The 18952-nt window shown below is 34.4% G+C and overlaps 1 protein-coding gene across 7 annotated transcripts in view; it reads left to right on the plus strand.

Annotated features, from left to right (window-relative positions):
- FOXP2 (forkhead box P2) overlaps positions 1-18952 on the plus strand; it is a 592983-nt gene that overhangs the window by 230360 nt on the left and 343671 nt on the right. The window lies entirely within an intron of this gene.

The raw sequence follows: 18952 nt of genomic DNA on the forward strand, positions 1-18952 counted from the left end.
TCCTACCTCTTCTTCAAGTTCCAATTTAGATATTCAGATGAAGAATTCCTGGTGCTTCTTCACTACAGTATGTCTTCTACTTAGCATGATGACTCTCTTTGTATTACAGTATTTTTCCGTTTTCACAGAAAACATATTTGAGCCTGGGCAATTTACAGAAGAAAGAGGTTTATTGGACTTACAGTTCCACATGGCTAGGGTGACCTCATAATCATGGCGGAAGGCAAGGAGGAGCAAGTCCCAGTGTATGAGGATGGCAGCAGGCAAAGAGAGAGGGTGTGCAGAACCATCAGCTCTGTTGAGACCCATCCACTATCACAAGAACAACATGGGAAAGACCCGCCCCCATGAATCAGTCACCTCCCACTGGTTTCCTCCCACAACACATGGGAGTTATGGGAGCTACAAGATGAGATTTGGGTGGGGACACAGAGCCAAACCATATGAACTACCAAAATATGTGGTCATTTCAATAGGAAAATCAACAAAGAAAAATATGGACATTTGTTATTTTGGTTACTGGCAGCTAGTTTATTTGGATTTATAATTGGGTAATGTCATATAGATGGTTCCAATTTGTACATTTTGAATTCTGTTTTTATAATTATTTATTTGCTAACTTACTACATTGCAGAGTCTAAAAGTGCAATCTTTAATATTCAGGTCCCTGGAAAATCTACTCATTGTTTCCATCACTGATGCAGATTTCAGATTTGGAGTCATACTGGAATTCTAGATAAAGCATTCTGTTTCTTCCTGTTCAGTAGAAGAATGAGGTGGGATCATTCCCATATATTCTCATAATATATGCTTTTTAAAGCCACCATTTCCCAGCACTCTACTTCCTTTATTTTCAGTTAGGTCACCTCTGATTTGTTGGTTGTATACTGCTTGCACTGGACTACCTATCACTTCCTGAATACATCATGCCAGTCCATGAATATGTATTTATTTTTGATACCCAGGAGAACTGGCCACTTGCCTCAGTTTTCTCTTTATCACTTCAACTTTCAAAACCCTGCTTTAAAAAGTCAACTCTTCTTTGAAGTCTTCCAGGTATAATTCAGCCCTACCACCTCTATGTTCTTATGGCATTTTGTATATTATGCTTCTACTATAGAACTACTCATTGTTCAAGTTACTTAATTTTGTGTGTGTTTGTTTTTTATATTTCCCTGCTCCCATGTCACTATATTGTAACTTCCTTGTTTATTTTTGTATTCTGGCAGCACATTCGATACTGACTCACAGGGATCTAAAACATTCTAGTTATTCAGTCACTCTGTCCTGTGTGGCAGGTAGCACTTATGTATCCTCAGAATAGTTGAGGACTCATTCTCAGAGTCTTTCATGAGTGCTCAACTTAACTGTTCCACAAGTCTGCATAACTGCATGTTGCATCTTCCAGTCTCTGTTCTTAAGTTACCTTGAGCAATCTTGTGAGACTTACACAAAATATATGGCCTCTCCCTGCAGAGTCACAGCCTTCTCAACTCCACCCTAAGAAAAGAGAACATTTCTAGCTCCTGGCAAACTTGAAGCCTACCAAAGACAAAAGACCTGTGGAACAAAGGAGGAAGGGCAAGCCCTGTCTTCGTCAATAAGTTAAAGATTTCCATATCCTAGAGGTTCCTATGCTCCTAAGGCAACACTTACTTTATTAAATATAAAATTAAAAATTCTATGGGAAATAATTTGCTTTGCATTATTTCACCGTTGTTTGAACTTTTCCAGACAAGGAAAGATGTTTTGTTCTATATTTATATGACAAAAGGGATATACTGGCAGCCTCCCTCCCCTTCCCTCGGGAGAAGTTTTAGGAGAGTAGGTGACAAGGAGCCTTGCTATTCTGCAACCATGAATATCTAGTAACATTTATTTATTTATTTATTTATTTATTTATTTATTTATTTATGAGACTGAGTCTCGCTCTGTCGCCCAGGCTGGAGTGCAGTGGCGCGATCTCTGCTCACTGCAAGCTCCGCCTCCCGGGTTCACACCATTCTCCTGCCTCAGCCTCAGGAGTAGCTGGGACTTCAGGCGCTCACCACCATGCCCAGCTAATTTTTTGTATTTTTAGTAGAGACGGGGTTTCACCGTGTTAGCCAGGATGGTCTTTTTCTCCTGACCTCGTGATCCGCCTGCCTCGGCCTCCCAAAGTGCTGGGATTACAGGTGTGAGCCACCTGTCCTGGCCTCTAGTAACTTTTAAATAAAGTTGCCTTGTTAAAAATAGTTCCCATTCTACTTTACCAGTAAATCTATTACAAACAATTGTTTAGAGCAGCATCTTTTTTTTTTTTTTTTTTTTTTTTTTTTTTTTTTTGAGACAGAGTCTCGCTCTGCCACCCAGGCTGGAGTGCAGTGGCCAGATCTCAGCTCACTGCAAGCTCCGCCTCCCGGGTTCACGCCATTCTCCTGCCTCAGCCTCCCGAGTAGCTGGGACTACAGGCGCCCGCCACCACGCCCGGCTAGTTTTTTCGTATTTTTTAGTAGAGACGGGGTTTCACCATGTCAGCCAGGATGGTCTCGATCTCCTGACCTCGTGATCTGCCCGTCTCGGCCTCCCAAAGTGCTGGGATTACAGGCTTGAGCCACCGCACCCGGACTAGAGCAGCATCTTATAATCCCAGGGCATTACTGTCTGCTTTGTTTTGCAGCAAACGTGTATGACGCACAGTGGATAATACAGGAATATATAATTTTATGCATTTTATAATTTTAATTCAGGATGTTTTGCAAGCTGGTAGGGTCTCCATGACGTGTACTTGAAACAGAATCAAATTTATTGAGCTTCCATTCCAGGTACATTTTTAGTCTACATTATTTCATTTTAAATTTCCAAAAACATTGTCAAAATAAATACTTTTATTTACACTTTGTATATGAGAAAGCTTAGACTAAGAATTTATTCACAGCTATTAAATAGAGAAAGCCAAACTTAATTTGTAGACCTTCTTATCTCCAAAGCTCATGCAATTTTTCTGTGCTGTGTTGATTTTATTTTTAGCCAAAAATAAATGCCATGAGAATTTCAGAGAATTACCTTTTTTTTTTTTTTTTTTTTTTTTTTTGAGATAAGCTCTGGCTCTGTCACCCAGGCTGGAGTGCAGTGGGTGCCGTCATAGCTCCCTATAGCCTAGACCTCCTGGGCTCAAGCAGTCCCCTGCCTTAGCCTCCTGAGTAACTGGAATTACAGGTACATGTCACGATGCCCAGCTAATATTTTATTTTTTGTAGTGATAGAGTCTCACTATATTGCCCAGGCTGGTGTCACACTCCTAGACTCAAGCAGTCCTCCTGCCTTGGCCTCCCTAAGTGCTGGGGTTACAGGCATGAACCACCGTTCCCTGCCAGATAATTGATAATATGAAAGCTCATTTTAAAAATTTAACATTTAAGCTGGGTGTGGTGGCTCATGCTTGCAATCCCTGCACTTTGGGAGGCCACGGCAAGAGGACTGCTTGAGGCCAGCCTGCACAACATAGTGAGGCTTTATCTCTACAAAACATTAAAATAAATAAAATAAATATTTACATTTAATTTTCCCCTGCTATATACAGACGCACAGCATTAAAGCACATATAGTCCCATTGAATCCTAGCAGTTACTATAGTAGACTTTTTTTTCAATTTTGCAGACAAGGAAGCTGAGACAAAGAGAGTTTAAGTAAAATCTACACATTTTAACTGGTGAAGCGTGTATTTGGAACCAGATTTTTCTAAGGCTAGAGTCCACATTCTAAAAAACATGTAGTACTTTATCTCATACAAACCTAGTATTCGCATTTGTTAGTGTCAAATGTAGTGTTTACTGTAAATTAATTAAGTTGTGTTGTGACATTTTGTATACCAAATTGATTTTGTGTTTATATACACTTATTTTGTTGTTTGATGTTTATGTATGTTTGTGTGTGAGTGAGATTTAGGTTTTGTATGGCTGCTCCTCATTTGATTTTATATTTAAGCAGAATTAATTTTATTGTCATCAATGTCACAGAGAACTTGTGTGTATTGAAAGGCATTAGTTCTTTGGCAGATTTATATCTATCTCAATATTCTTAGTTTGTTCCATATTTTATAACCAAATTTACTTCTACATACATTAGTTTACATAGGGTATTTATTTGTATACATGAAGGCATGTCTATGTGATTTTTTTGACATGTTTTCTACCATCTATGGGCATACGCCCCAGTGAATATAAACACATCAGAGCCTCTCTTTATACAATGACAATCCATTATTTATTTTAATTTTACAACAAATATTTTCAAAATGGGATAGTTCCTATTACCGGAGGTTAAACTGTAATTTGAGTTTATCTGCCTCAGACTAAAATCAGCACAGCAGTACATTGCCTTTGTCATACTATTAAACATTGTCAAATTGTCTTTCTCATTGGCTTTACGCAGAGAGAAATCCATTTGCTGTACAAGTACAGAAAAATGAATTCCACATCTATTATTTTAAATATAAGAGAGAGAGGATGCATATTAGATTTATGTATGACACATATATATCCAAAAAGAGTGAGTTGCTGAAAAGACTTCTCATGAGGAAAAGGTAACCATTCTAAATCAGAGTTACAATGATTTATCCCCCCAAAAATATGATATTGATAAAGGAGATACCTTCCAATTTGTCATTTGATTTGGTTACTCATTTTTAAAAGAAATAACTGTTTTCCTATAGATTAGCCATTTGAAAAGAATTGCATTGAAGTATTCTTGTAAGTTGGCTTTATTTAAACAATATGAAATACCGTCAGAGTACTTACAGTTTTCCTCCCAGGAACAAGTACAGTCTAAAAATACTTATACTGTTGTTATTTTTAGATTTTGTCTTTGGCATTTTATTGTCTCAAATGGCTTCAGAGCTATTACAACTAAAATGTAGAGACCAAAGTTATATCACTTTTCTAGATTCAAACTAGAAGTTCTATGTTAGAGGTGGAGTTATTCTTCAAGATGAGGAACTCTTACTCTTTTTATTTAAAAAATTCTGTCAATCCATATGCCTATCAATATTTTGGAACTAAGATTCTTTCTGTGTCACCATATGTTTGACTTTTAAAGCAAGAAATTGTGATTCTGGCCTCATCACAGTCTTTACACACAGAATCTGTTGTTAGAATTTTCTGTCACTAGGACCTTCTTTGCTTTAAATTCAGCATCGTAAATCCTCCTATTCTGCCAGTACAATGTCTTGCTTTTATTTTTTAAAAATATTTCGTTCAAATGTGTTTCTTTTCTTCACTTCTCTGACCATATCCCAGTCGTTTTTATGTGCAGATACCATGTTATTAGCTAAAAATAAATGCCATAAGAATTTTAGATAACTACTCTGTAGAAAATCTCATTTTTAAAAACTTAGGTTTAACTTTCCTCTGCTATATACTGACACAGTTCCCTTTGAGCTAGCCTATATTTATTTATTTGGTCTTGTTGCACATTTGAAACTTTCTTACTTTTACTTCTTCAAGGAAATTTCTGTTTACATTTTGTCAGGCCTCCCTCTTCTATACTTTTTGCTAGATTATTGCTTGCTGATATTGAGGTTTTTTTCTCTTTAATCTCAGATATAGTTTTCCATTCCTTCCCTTTTCTCTAGTTTCATATGACATGTGCCTGTCTTCAACATATTACCTATTCCCAATAATTATTCACAATAATTGGTGACTGTTATCTATGAATGGGATTTAATAACCAATCTCACTTCAGAAATGGTATTATGTATTCATCATTTTACCTTTACCCTCTAGCAACATATTTATTTAGGAACCTTTTAATATTTATTACATTTTTAAAAATCAGTCCTTTGCTATTTATCAGTGTTAGTAATTATTTTGACATAAGTTATAAAATTCATGAGCAAGAAAGGATTTATGTGTTTTATTTTCTTTTTAAAAAATCCAGTTCCTTTGGGAGATAAATGTTCTTTTTAATTTTTGTGGGCAGATAGTAGGTGTATGTATTAATATTTACGGGGTACATGAGATGTTTTGATACAGGCATGCAATGAAAAATAATCATATCATGGAGCATGAGGTGTTCATCTCCTCAAGCATTTATCCTTTATGTTACAAGTAGATTTATGTTCTTACGTTAAGTTTTTAGGTATTCAATACTATTTTACAGGTAAATTTAATTCTTTAAAAAATGTATTATTGGTGCAAATAATTGTGAAGATTTTCAAATTAATATGATGTTGTTTTACATAATATAGGAGGATCAAAACACTGGACAATGGGGAAGTTAGATGTCTCTGATTGTTTTTGCTTCTGAACCATATACCAGACTATCCAGAATGTAAGTTTATATGACTAATAGTATTTGAAATTCCATATAGTCTTCCATTTTTCTTCCCCATGTTAGTCTCTGGTATCCTTTCTTTCAAATAAGATTAAACCTTTTTTCTCTAAAAAAAGTACAAAATATAAGCAAAAATGACATATTTTATCCTGGATCACATGGTAAATTTTAGAACATAGTAGGAGATATGAAGTTAAAATAGAAATAATCATTAATGATAATTTTTTTAAATCCTTGGATTTTGGAAAATCTAATTTTCTCCAAATATATATCTGTAAACATTAAATTTATCTGTTATATCTTTAAGAGTTATAGGATTTTGTATATTCCATCATTTCAGAAAGATTTTAGTCAATTTATAGCCATGATAATAAACAATGGATCTAATCAAAGTTAGGGGAAATATATGGAGGAAAATAATAAAGCTAGGGTAGGAATAGATCACAGAAATATTTTCTGCATAGACCTGTTCAATTGCTGAGATGGAATTCCATCTATCTTTGATCTACTTAGCAGCTAAATTAAAGGAGGCAACATATTCAGTTATAAGACGAATGCTATGTATAAAAAAATTTAAGCAGCTGCTAGATGGAATCATAGTTTTTCCAGAGGCTTAGACCTACAATAATTTTATCTAGTTCTTATGAAGACACACTGTGTAATATAGTGTATAAGCAGTAACCCTATAATAGATACAACAAAGCTATTTCTTACGATAATAGTGTGTGCCAAGTAGGTAACTCCAGTGTGAAGTTCAGTAAAATCAATCATAAGAGGTGCTAACACATTGCATTTGTCGTTAGAATTAGTTCATTCCTGGTCTGATCAGATTGAGATGTAAAATACAGACTAGCTGGCCTGAGTAACAGATGCTCTGTATGTCATTTAGGCAATCCTCCATAAATATTATTTCTTTCAACTAGAATTTTGATAAGGATTAGATAGCAAAGAGTACAAAGTTTGTACTCTTCAGCAAGAACATAAGGTTCAGAAATCTTACCTGGCTTAGCTGGATTATCTAAGGAGAATATAAAGTTGAAGTCTATAAATTAAGGAGCCTAAATCAGAACCTTGTCTGAATAAATGGCTCCCAATTTCACCTACTCATGGGAAAGGGTGTAGAAAAAGTGAATGGGAAGAGCGAAAATCATTTGCAAAAACATTTCAGAATTCATTCCAAAGTGGATGATTAGGAATATAAAGCCCTGAAGTTTATCTGTAGGATATGATCTGTGGCTCCTAATAGTATGCCTGGTACTTGTTTGGGGGCACAGGAACTCTGCTTTCATTGCAATGGGGTAAACCAAACATTTATTCTCTAATATTTTTTGGTAAATAATAAATCCAAAGTAAAAATTAGTATATTGAAATGCATTATTCTGTACAGTATTTACCAAATATAGATAGACTATACATTTTTCTCTGAGCATGGCCGTGATAATAATTTCACTCAAGAAAATATTCAACGTAGTGGGTTTTAGTTACCTACCATAGCCACAGGTAAAACTTGAGGAAATATTCAAATAAAGTTTACTTTTAAGAAATTTAGCTTCCTACTGAATAGGATGCATGTCTTTAATGAATAAAAATATTTTAGAGATAATATAGTCAGCAGTTTTTATTAACCTGTATTGGACGTCCTTCAAATGACCTACATTTATTTTCTTTCTCAAGGACTTTACATGAGATAGATTACTCTCTCCTGCACCTCACACCTGCTTTGTTAATGACCTTTCATCCTTTGGCTCAGAGCACAGAAATTCACTTCCTCTAGGAAGTCTTCTGAATTGCAGACCTGATTAAGTCCACCTGATATTTGATCTCATTGCATCTTGTACTTTCCCTTCGCATCAGTGATCACAGTTTGCAATTATGTATTTGTGTGATTACTGATTTTTGTCTTCATACACTGAGGAACTGACTGTGTACTTTCTTCTCCTGCTGTTAGCCAGGTACTTAGCAGTAGGTGGAACACATTTATTCAGATCTTTGTTGAATGAATGAATGAATGAATGAATGAACAAATGGAGTAGCATTAAAATTCTTATCTAGTCTATCAAACTGGGATTCAATTTATTAAATTTAGTCATCATATAATAAATGTTTTGCCTCTTGAAGTTATTACACCAGAAAAGCTCTATTAAATATTTTCTGATACTATATAGGTCATACAACATTTTTTCACAGTTATTTTATTTTGTGTTTTCTTTTTTTTTTTTCAAGATGGAGTCTGGCTCTGTTGCCCAGGCTGGAGTACAGTGGTGTGATCTTGGCTCACCACAACCTCTGCCTCCCGGGTTTAAGCGATTCTCCTGCCTCAGCCTCCTGAGTAGCTGGGACTAGAGGCAGGCACCACCATGCCCAGCTAATTTTTGTATGTTTAGTAGAGATGGGGTTTGACTGAGTTGGCCAGGCTGGTCTCAAACTCCTGCCCTCGTGATCTGCCTGCCTCAGCATTCCGAAGTGCTGGGATTACAGGCGTGAGCCACTGCACCCAGCCTCTCTTGTTTTGTCTTGTCTTGTCTTGTCTTGTCTTGTCTTGTCTTGTCTTGTCTTGTCTTGTCTTGTCTTGTCTTGCTTTGCTTTGCTTTTCTCTTCTTTTCTTTTCTCTTCTCTTTTCATGATACCATGCCATTTTTCACTGTTTCATTTATTTATTTTTCTTTTCTATTTTATTTTTTGATAGAGCCTCACTCTGTCACCCAGCTTGGAGTCCAGTGGCACTATCATGACTCACTGCAGCCTCAACTTTCTGGGCTCCAGCAATCCCCCCACCTCAGCCTCCCTCCTCCCTAGTAGCTGGGACTACAGGTGCATACCACCATATTTGGTTAATTTTTTGTTGTTGTTGTTTGTTTGGAGATGGAGTTTTGCCATGTTTCCCAGGCTAGCCTCAACTCTTGGGCTCAAATGATCCTCCTATCCTGGCCTCCCAAAGTGCTGGCATTACAGGTGTGAGCCACTGCTTTCAGCCCTTTATTTTCTTTTCATAATATTCTGACTTAGATGGACATGCAGTAACAATAATAATCCTTATAGTGGATATTAAAATTTAAGACACTTCAACTAATTAGAATAAAGCTATGGGCTCAGAAGTAAGCAAGCAAACAAAAAATAAAGAGCCTCTAATTCATGTCTTACATTCTATTACTTGTATAGTGAAATACATGCCCTTTACCTGTTATTGCTCCTTGTTTACCTGACTTCCCAGGCCACTGCCCATTTAAGTCCACATTTTTGATGGGGTAGCAAAAGGAATAGCCTCATAGATGAAAACAGCATTTTTAGAATCCCTTGAAATAATGCACATACTAACCATGATATATTCCTCTGCATTTGTTCAGTGAATGTGGAATCACTCTTAGTACATTATGCTGATGACCATGAAATAGAAGGAAGAGACCAAGTTATCTTTTTTTATGTACACCTTGAGATGGGGAAGCAACTATAGAGCAGTGAACTATTTTGAAATCATAGACTTCAATTTGATTTAAAAATCCTACTGAACAAAGACGTTTATTTTTGGTCTACTTAAAAAATGGATTGACTATTGATTGAATGGTGTTTGCCTTTAGTTATTTCGAAAAATAAATAATGTGTAGCACTTAATACCCCATGATGATGAATAAATGAAAGCATTATTATGGTTAGGTCAAAAAATTGTATTATCTGGCCAGGCGCAGTGGCTCACGCCTGTAATCAAAGCACTTTTAGAGGCCAAGGCAGGCGGATCACCTGAGGTCAGGGGTTCAAGACCAGCCTGGCCAACATGGTGAAACCCCCTCTCTACTAAAAATAGAAAAAAATTAGCTGGGCATAGTGGCGGGCACCTGTAATTCCAACTACTCAGGAGGCTGAGACAAGAGAATCTCTTGAACCCGGGAGGCAGAGGTTGTAGTGAGCCAAGATCGTGCCATTGCACTCCAGCCTGGGCAACAAGAGTGAAACTCTGTCTCAAAAAAAATTTTTGTTATCGGAGAAAACATTTGATGAGCATGATGAGCATAGGCTTTTACCTTAATATGAACATATAATAGTGATACCATGACATTTTTCACTACGTAGGTTTTATTTATTTATTTATTTATTTATTTATTTATTTATTTAATGAGACGGAGTCTTGCTCTGTCACCCAGGCTGGAGTGCAGTGGCACGATCTTGGCTCACTTCAACCTCTGCCTCCCAAGTTCAAGCAATTCTCCTGCCTCAGCCTCCCGAGTAGTTGGGATTAGAGTGGCATGCACCATACCTGGCTAATTTTTGTATTTTTAGTAGAGAAGGGGTTTCACCATTTTGGCCAGACTGGTCTCAAACTCCTGACCTTGAGATCCGCCCACCTCGGCCTCCCAAAGTGCTGGGATTTCAGGTGTGAGCCACCGTGCCCAGCCAATTACTTCAGTTTTTCTTTTAATTTGTTATAACTACATATGATAACTGTTGATCATTTTCAGTTTACCCAATTTACATTGATTTAATTCTTCATCACAATGAATAATTCTTGTTGCCCTTGATTCAAGTCTGTGGATTTTTTTTCCTGTAGTAAGGTTTTAATCGAAATTATCCCGATGTCATGCTGTTTATGCTTTCATTTACTTATTTTAAAATATTATTAGATTTGAGGTTTAATATAGAATGGCTATTTGTGCATCTACTTCTTTGCCTAGCAACTTGCATTCTATCATTAAAAAGTTTAATTTCTGACTTATGAGGCATATATGCAATATGGCAAAGATAAAGTTCATAACTGAAGGAGAAATATTATGTGAGGCTGGGTACGGTGGCTCACGCCTATAATCCTCGCACTTTGGGTGGCTGAAGCAGGAGGATCCCTTGAGCTCAGGAGTTTGAGACCAGCGTGGGCAACATAGGGAGACCTTGTCTCTAAAAAAAAAAAAAAAAAAAAAAAAAAAAAATTATATCTATATATACACACATACATAATTTTTATGTATACATAATAGATATAATGTGTGTGTACATTTATTTGTATGAGTATTGTTGCATGATGTCTTGCCAGAATAGTAGAAGGAAATGTTTTGCAAATCTGGAGAAACTTATATGCATCATAAAGTAACTTGTAAGAAGAGGACAAACTATCAGAAGTCTCCTAATTAGCTTTGAAGAAAGCCATTCATGTTAGTTATTTAGTCTCAATAAAGGTATATGTTTTTATATAAGAAAAAAATAAATCTGACAATAATTTCTATTGATAGTTTCTATGCCACATCCCACAAAAATAGTAAGCTGAGATAGCTGTAGAGGCAAAGGGGTAGCACTGTTTATAACAACAACTGGGAATCCCTTCCTTCAAACCCTGACTCCTTCTGTAGCTATGAAATATGAATTACCTAAATCTAACAAAAAATTTACAAGTATCTCTTCTAATTTGTAGTTAAAGGAGACCTGTCTTTGCATCCTTTATTCTTATGAAGTCTTTGTTTTTGGCACCAAGTAAAGTCCATGATGAAGTTACTTTATTACATCTTTATTAAATTCTCATCCATTGTTATTTAAATAATTGGAGTACAAATCTGAGGAAAACAACCTTATAAAATACTTTTTGATAAATAAGACAAATAAATCTAAAGAATAAAACTATTTGTAAACTGTAAACATGTTCAATTGAATTACAATTTAGTTTTATAATTAATACAAAATACACTACATGAGCCTGCAACAAAGTCCTGTTATAAAGTGTTTTAAAATTCCTTTATTGGACAAAAGTCTCAGGTTAATGTGGTAGGAATAATGGTTAAAATAGGAAAAGATACCATAGTGATCAAATATAAAGAAATTCTTTTAATATCAATATATAACCTTAGAAGACATTAAGATTGTGTTAGCAATAATAGCTAAGATTAAGCAGTAAGATGAAGCTTAATGTATAAAATTTAATATTATCGACTAGTGTGCCAAGAAATATGTGAATTGGTCATTGAATTGGCTGTGGAGGAAAATGTGTCACCTTCTTCTCAGGCTAGGAAGTCTTTGTTAGTTTTCTCCAAGGAGTAATATTACTTTCATATCTTAACTAGAATAAGTGCATGAAGTCCTTTTCTGACATTTTCTCTTTATTTTTCCTTTTGTTTTTAGAGACAGAGTCTCGCTCTGTCGCTCAGGCTGGAGTGCAGTGGCCCGATCTTGGCTTACTGCAGCTTCTGCCTCCCGGGTTCAAGTGATTTTCTTGCATTACAGGCATGCTCCATCATGCCTGGCTAATTTTTGCATTTTTAATACAGATGGGGTTTTCGCCATGTTGGCCAGGATGGTCTCAAACTCCTGACCTCAAGTGATCCATCCATTTCGGCCTCTCCCAAAATGCTAGGATTACAGGTGTGAGCCACTGCACCTGGGCTTCTGACGTTTTCAATAGTTGCATATCAGATGTGCAAGAAATGACAACTCTGTATTAATTAACGAAAAAGGATACCCACTTACTAAGTTACTAACATACTATGATTAGTCCAAGTGAACCCCATCAATTTGTTTGTTATCTGTACCTCTGTGTGTGGGCATATGAACATGTGTGTGTGTGTGCATGAGTGGGGGTTAATATTTCGAGATTATTGGCAATGATGGCAGTTAAAGTTGTTTAATGAACTAAATATGGACACATGCAACTTTTATTGTTATTTAAACAATTTAGTTGACAAAGTTATTTATTTTTTCTTTCTGGAAGGGTAAAATGTCTCACTTGAGCTAAGCATAACTTAGTTGTTTTTTCCTTTATGAAATGGGTTTATAATCATGTAACAACCATGGTAATTTGGACAATCATTAATGCATTGTTGCTGCATGAGGAGGATTCTATCTTTGTTTTTCAGGTGGCGAGATTGCTCTTAATGTTTAAAGATAAAACTATATAATATATATATTATATCTTGATTTTTAATCTTTCAGCTATTGGAATGTCTGAGCATATTAAAGGGTGACTAGAATTTACTGCTTCACAAATAAGCATCTTTCACATACTGTATTTTATTTGTCGTTTCTGAACATCTCTTTTTTTATTTTCCTTCTCTTGACTGACTACAAATACTGCTACTGTAGAAGAAGGAAAAGTTAAGACTCAAATACAGTGTTAAAAATAAGGGTGGTTTGGGGTGAGAAATTTGTTGCCCCCATTCATTGTTCTGTCCATGCTGTCTTCTAGAGTTCTGGGATTTGTTAAACATCAATCAGGAGTAAGTTTAAAAGAGTTGGTGATGCTGGCTCTGCTTCTACCACAGAAAATGTAGAAATGTCAATGATAAATCTTATCCTAGGAGGAAAAACATGCTACATTATTGAAAACTTCAAAAGTTTTCTGTCCCTTACTTCTCTGAAAGAACTATTAAAAGATCAGGATCAGTGCAGGTTGGAAGAACTGAAGAACGTATGGAAGATATATTTCATGAAGAAAAAAATATTAGGATACTGCAGGTTCCTTTCTACCACAAGACAAAACAGTCTGCAAGCCAGTATTTGGTAGGGAAAAAATAGATCATTCTCAGAGGAATAATAATATTTCTAAATTACAAAAAGTAAACTGCCAGTGACTCCATGCCTCATGTTATTTGGGGAAAGAATAATAGTAATAATGACAAAATATTTTAAGGTAATTCCAAGGCCCTCCCTTTCCCTGGAAGAGAAAAGATTATTCATTTGACGAATTGTTAACCAATTGGTAACTTCCATTTCATTTAGTTTGGAGGAGGAGGAATTTTTAGAACCAAAAAACTTAATAAGTCACATCTAGTTTTACTTGTTTGCTACTGCTAGGTTTCCTCACTTAATTTTTTTCAGTGACTGTAATTAAATGCTCCTCAGGCTTCTGTGATTAGAGGTTATTTTCACTATTCAAAAAATAAGCAGCCACATTTATGAGGCCAAACGTGAATGACTCATGCCTGTAATCCCAGCACATCAGAAGGCCGAGGCAGACAGATCATTTGAGACCAGGAGTTTGAGACCAGCCTGACTAAAATGGTGAAACCCCATCTCTACTAAAATTACAAAAATTAGTCAGTCATGGTGGCACATGCCTAGAGTGCAGCATATTGGAAGACTAAGGTGGGCAGATCATTTGAGGCCAGGAGTTTGAGACCAGCCTGGCCAACATGGTGAAACCCCATCTCTAGTAAGCATACAAAAATTAGCTGGGTGTGGTGGCACATGCTTCTATTCCCAGCTATTCAGGAGGCTGAGGCAGGAGAATTGCTTGAACCCATTAAGCAGAGGGTGCACTGATTCAAGATCTCACTACTGCCCTCCAGCCTGAACGACCAAGTGAGACTCCATCTCAATTAAACAAACAACAGCAGCAGCAACAAAAGCTACATTTATACTTGATGCGGAAAAAAAGTTCTCTCTAGCTTCTTCTCATTACTTTCATTGAATCAATTTTGCATGAAATTTGGAGTGCTGTACTGCAGGATATCACAAAAAATATGCAAACGTATTTGATTTAGGATAGTCATTTAAGAAATACTTTTTTAAGAGTCAGTATTTTTAAATCTTGCGTTGTAGTTTAAGATGCTTCTTTAGTTTTCTCACATTTTGGTAAAATTTTAAATCGAAATACCTTGGATTATACTTTCAATAGAAAAGAAATGTGCCGTAGATTAACCGTGAGTCATTGAAAGTAATAAATGATAATTCTTTCATTGCATGCTCTATTCCTGGCTTAACACTGTGTCCATTGGTGCTTGAGTCTGAAAGATACACACCTGTCCTTGAAATGTAATTTCGTATTTCTTTGGAATAAATCTAGGAAGTAAGGAGCTAGCTCCCAAATTCAAACTTCTCGGCTAAAATATATATATACACATATATGTATCTTTTAATTTAATGACCCTAGAGAGAATGATAAATAGAGCAGGGATCATTTATAGTGTAAGTTTTCATAATTAAGCATTATTATCATGGATTTTTAAATTTAACATAGTTTCCGAGGATGAAGCCGAAATTTAAAGAAGTAAAGTAACTCCTGCCAAATCTGGTATTTAGTTTGTGGTACATAGTTCTTAAGTTAGTGGAAAAAAATCAATGTCCCTTGACTGGAGATTTAAAAAAAAGAAAAGAAAAAAACCCATAGAGGAACTGGGTTAAAATTTTAGACAAACGTTTTATGGGGTTGGAGTTGATATTTACATTCCAAATGAGTTTTTCTTCCAAACAAACTGATTTTTGTCAATTAATATAATGAATTTACTTCATTTAAGAAGTGATAGCTCTAATTTTTAAAGATCGAAAATGATCATAAATGAGAATCAGGTTTTGTGAGCTAGAATGTACAACTTGTAGATTTTTAAATAAAAGATATCTCTGTGTGTATATATATGTATATATATAAAATATATGTAGAAATATAGAAATGTGTGTGTATATATATATAGAAATATATTTTATATATATATAGAAATCCAAGTATGACTTCATACTTGTTTATCTTTCAAGATTTTAAAGGTGTTCCTAATATTTTACACAAAAGCATGAGCACTAGATGTGGTTGCAAAATACTGGGTGATGAGTTACACTGCCATTCTCTGCTTTCCTGTGAACTCCTTTATTTGTATAGTAGCTATATGCTCAGACGTTGAAAATATAAGAAGTGAAGTACCCTGAAAAGTATCACATGATGGCACTGTTTCCATTTCCACATCCAATATTATGAAATAAAGCTATAATAAACTGGTATTAAGAATGGGGTATAATGCCAATGTATTTTGTATAATTTATGTAAAATAAAAATCTAACCACTATGGTTATTAATATGGGTACTGAAGTGAATTCATACATTTTTCACAAAATGTTTTTTAAAAGCTTGCATATCTATAATGTCTGTAATTTAAATCACAAAGAAACAATTTATCTAGATATTAACAATGTTAGTAACACGGAAAACAGCTTCATTAATTACTTGAGTTGCTTTACCAACTATTTTTTAAAATGGAATATTTTATTTTATATTTCAGTTTTATTTGGGAAGAAATAACGCTGTATCACACATAAGATTTATCTGTGGCAAATATGACCATTTGCATTGAATTATATCTGAAGAATGCAAAGAAAGTGTATAAATAATATTGAAAAGTACATGGATCAGTGGTTGAAGGGATCAAGCACAATTTTAAAGTGAACAAAATTTGAGTGTGGCCAACCTGAATATTTAAAGGTTCATTAATCTGAGAAATGTAAATGTTAAATGGTGTGTGATTTCAACTACCATTATTTATTATGGTAAACAGTCTTTCCTAAATAATAGGCATGAAAAAATGGTGTGGAGTGATTATCATCTCAGGAGAGTACAATAATTTTCTATTCCTAACAAAGAAGAAAAAAAAATGATCAAAATGTGATGTGATATATAGTGAAGTACTATGTAGATGTGGATGTTTAAAGATGAACCCAGCATCAGGATTTCACCAAGTTTTATCTATAATAATGAATTAATAATAGTGGATATAGATGCATCTTCCTGGTTGCATGAGTGTGATAAAAAAGATACAAAGCTCTATGGACTTGAAATGATGCCCCCCTAGTGATGTTAAAGAACCTAATGGCCAGAATTTGGAAGTGCAGCAAGTGAGTGCTGTAAGAATATTTTTAAATGTGGTCAGTTTATATTTGTTTTAATATGACAGAAAAAAATACCTTGCACAATTTTCCTTTTAATTTATCTGTGAACTTGTCTCAGGGGGAAACATACATATGAAGTTTTCTTGCTGTATTCTTTTAAAAATAAATATAAAAAATAATCATGCAGGTAAACCAATTCCAAATATTTATCTTAACGACATCCCCAAAATCTTAAAGGTATATACTAGGCATAACCCTTACATCTTTAATCACAGTGGAGATAAATTCCTCCTACAAAAAGAAATGTGTAAAGTAGAACTAACTATTCTGATATATTCTTCTATGTAATCATTTTTCAAGTCTATCTTTAAACAAATACTTACATCTTAATATAAAGACAATAAATAAATACATTTTCCTAGAAATCCATCTTGAAATAAGGATTTCTTGTACCCTAGTTTCAAGAATACATTGGTGTCATATCACCTCCTTTGGGAAAGTGACAGTTTGCATAATACTTTTCACATAAGAGAAAAATTTAAATAATGATATTGAGGAAATTGTTGAAACATTGCCTAATGGTATATTAACAAAAAGTATTCATAAATCTGTACTGTAGAAGAGAAAATATACACTACAATAATCTGTTCATTTGTCTTAGAAGAGAGGAGAAAAAACCCAGAATACTGAAATAGGAGATTTCCATGTTCACTGTATTTCACCATGCAAATTACTTGCAATTTCCAAATGCCAGTGTTACTTTTCAGGACAAATTTCACACAAAAGGAATTCAGTGATTATTCATCCAGTTTAATTAATTCAATTAAATAAGTCTGATGCTGTCAGGTGTTCTTTTAATAATTGAATCAACATGCAGATACATAATAAGCATAAAAGCGTTTCTATGGCTGCAGTTAATTTAGATCCAAAAGAATCTGCTGCTCCTCTACATTTGATATAGATTATTCTATAATATTTCAGTAATGGGTTGCACAAAGGCTGGCTTTTAATTCTTTGCTTTCTCGAATGTCTTTATATATAATGGTTTAAAACAGAAGGTGTTCAAGAGAGGGTGACCTTTTTTCCATTACCATGGTTCCTGTCATTAATGCATTATAATTTTCTTTAGAAGTCTGGAAAAATGTGTATGCGTGCAATACGTAGCAGGTATGAATCAAAGTGTGTCAGTGAAAGTTTAGAATTGTCTGTTATTACTTTTTAAAAGAAAAGATTCATGGGACATGTTTTATTGTTCTCAATATATATTTATTTTTCTTACTATGAGCGATTCAACTATTTTTACATATTCTAATAAGACTTAAAATTTTGGATTTTTATGCTATAATAGTCATCTTACTAATATTCTAAAAATAATATGTATTATAAGTAAATTTAAAACAAAGAGGAGAGTGGTTCTTATTTTTATTTTTGCATAAAGATAACCTCACATACATTATTAAATTATAAAAGGATATTAATCATATATAAAGAATAAAGACTGAGGTAAATGGTTTACTTGGAGTTCTCAGCAGTGCTTGATGTCATAATTATTGTAAATATTAATTGCTGTGCTAAAAATGTAAGCAAGCCGATTTTGTATTAGATGAAAAATGAAAATAGACTGTGTACTGGTAAATAGATAATCATACAAAAGTAATTGGGGTTTTAAAACCCCAATCTATTCTGCCAGCATGAGCTCGTTTGCATGTTAATCACAAGAGTGATTTCCTACTTCACAAGGAAGTCCACACTCTTTCATAACCACTTTTAATTGCATTTAAAATGATTCAGGTTTGTAACATTAGAAATGAAGGCGTATCTGTGTCAAATTAATAAAAATGTCCCTGAAAATCTTTATAGACTATAAATACTCAAATATTTTAAGGACTTCTATTTTTAATTGGAATATGTAGAGGCCTATTATATATTTTGAGTGTTATTAATGATAGCATAGCTTTGGTACAATGCGCCAATTTTTAAAGGTAGATCACTTAAAATATAGTTTTATTATATTTTCAATTATGTGGAATTTTCTTTTAATATGAAAGTACTTACACTGAAACTTAATTTTAAATTTTTA

The sequence above is a fragment of the Chlorocebus sabaeus genome, chromosome 21 (assembly GCF_047675955.1).
Source record: "Chlorocebus sabaeus isolate Y175 chromosome 21, mChlSab1.0.hap1, whole genome shotgun sequence".
In the NCBI taxonomy this organism is placed as follows: Eukaryota; Metazoa; Chordata; class Mammalia; order Primates; family Cercopithecidae; genus Chlorocebus; species Chlorocebus sabaeus.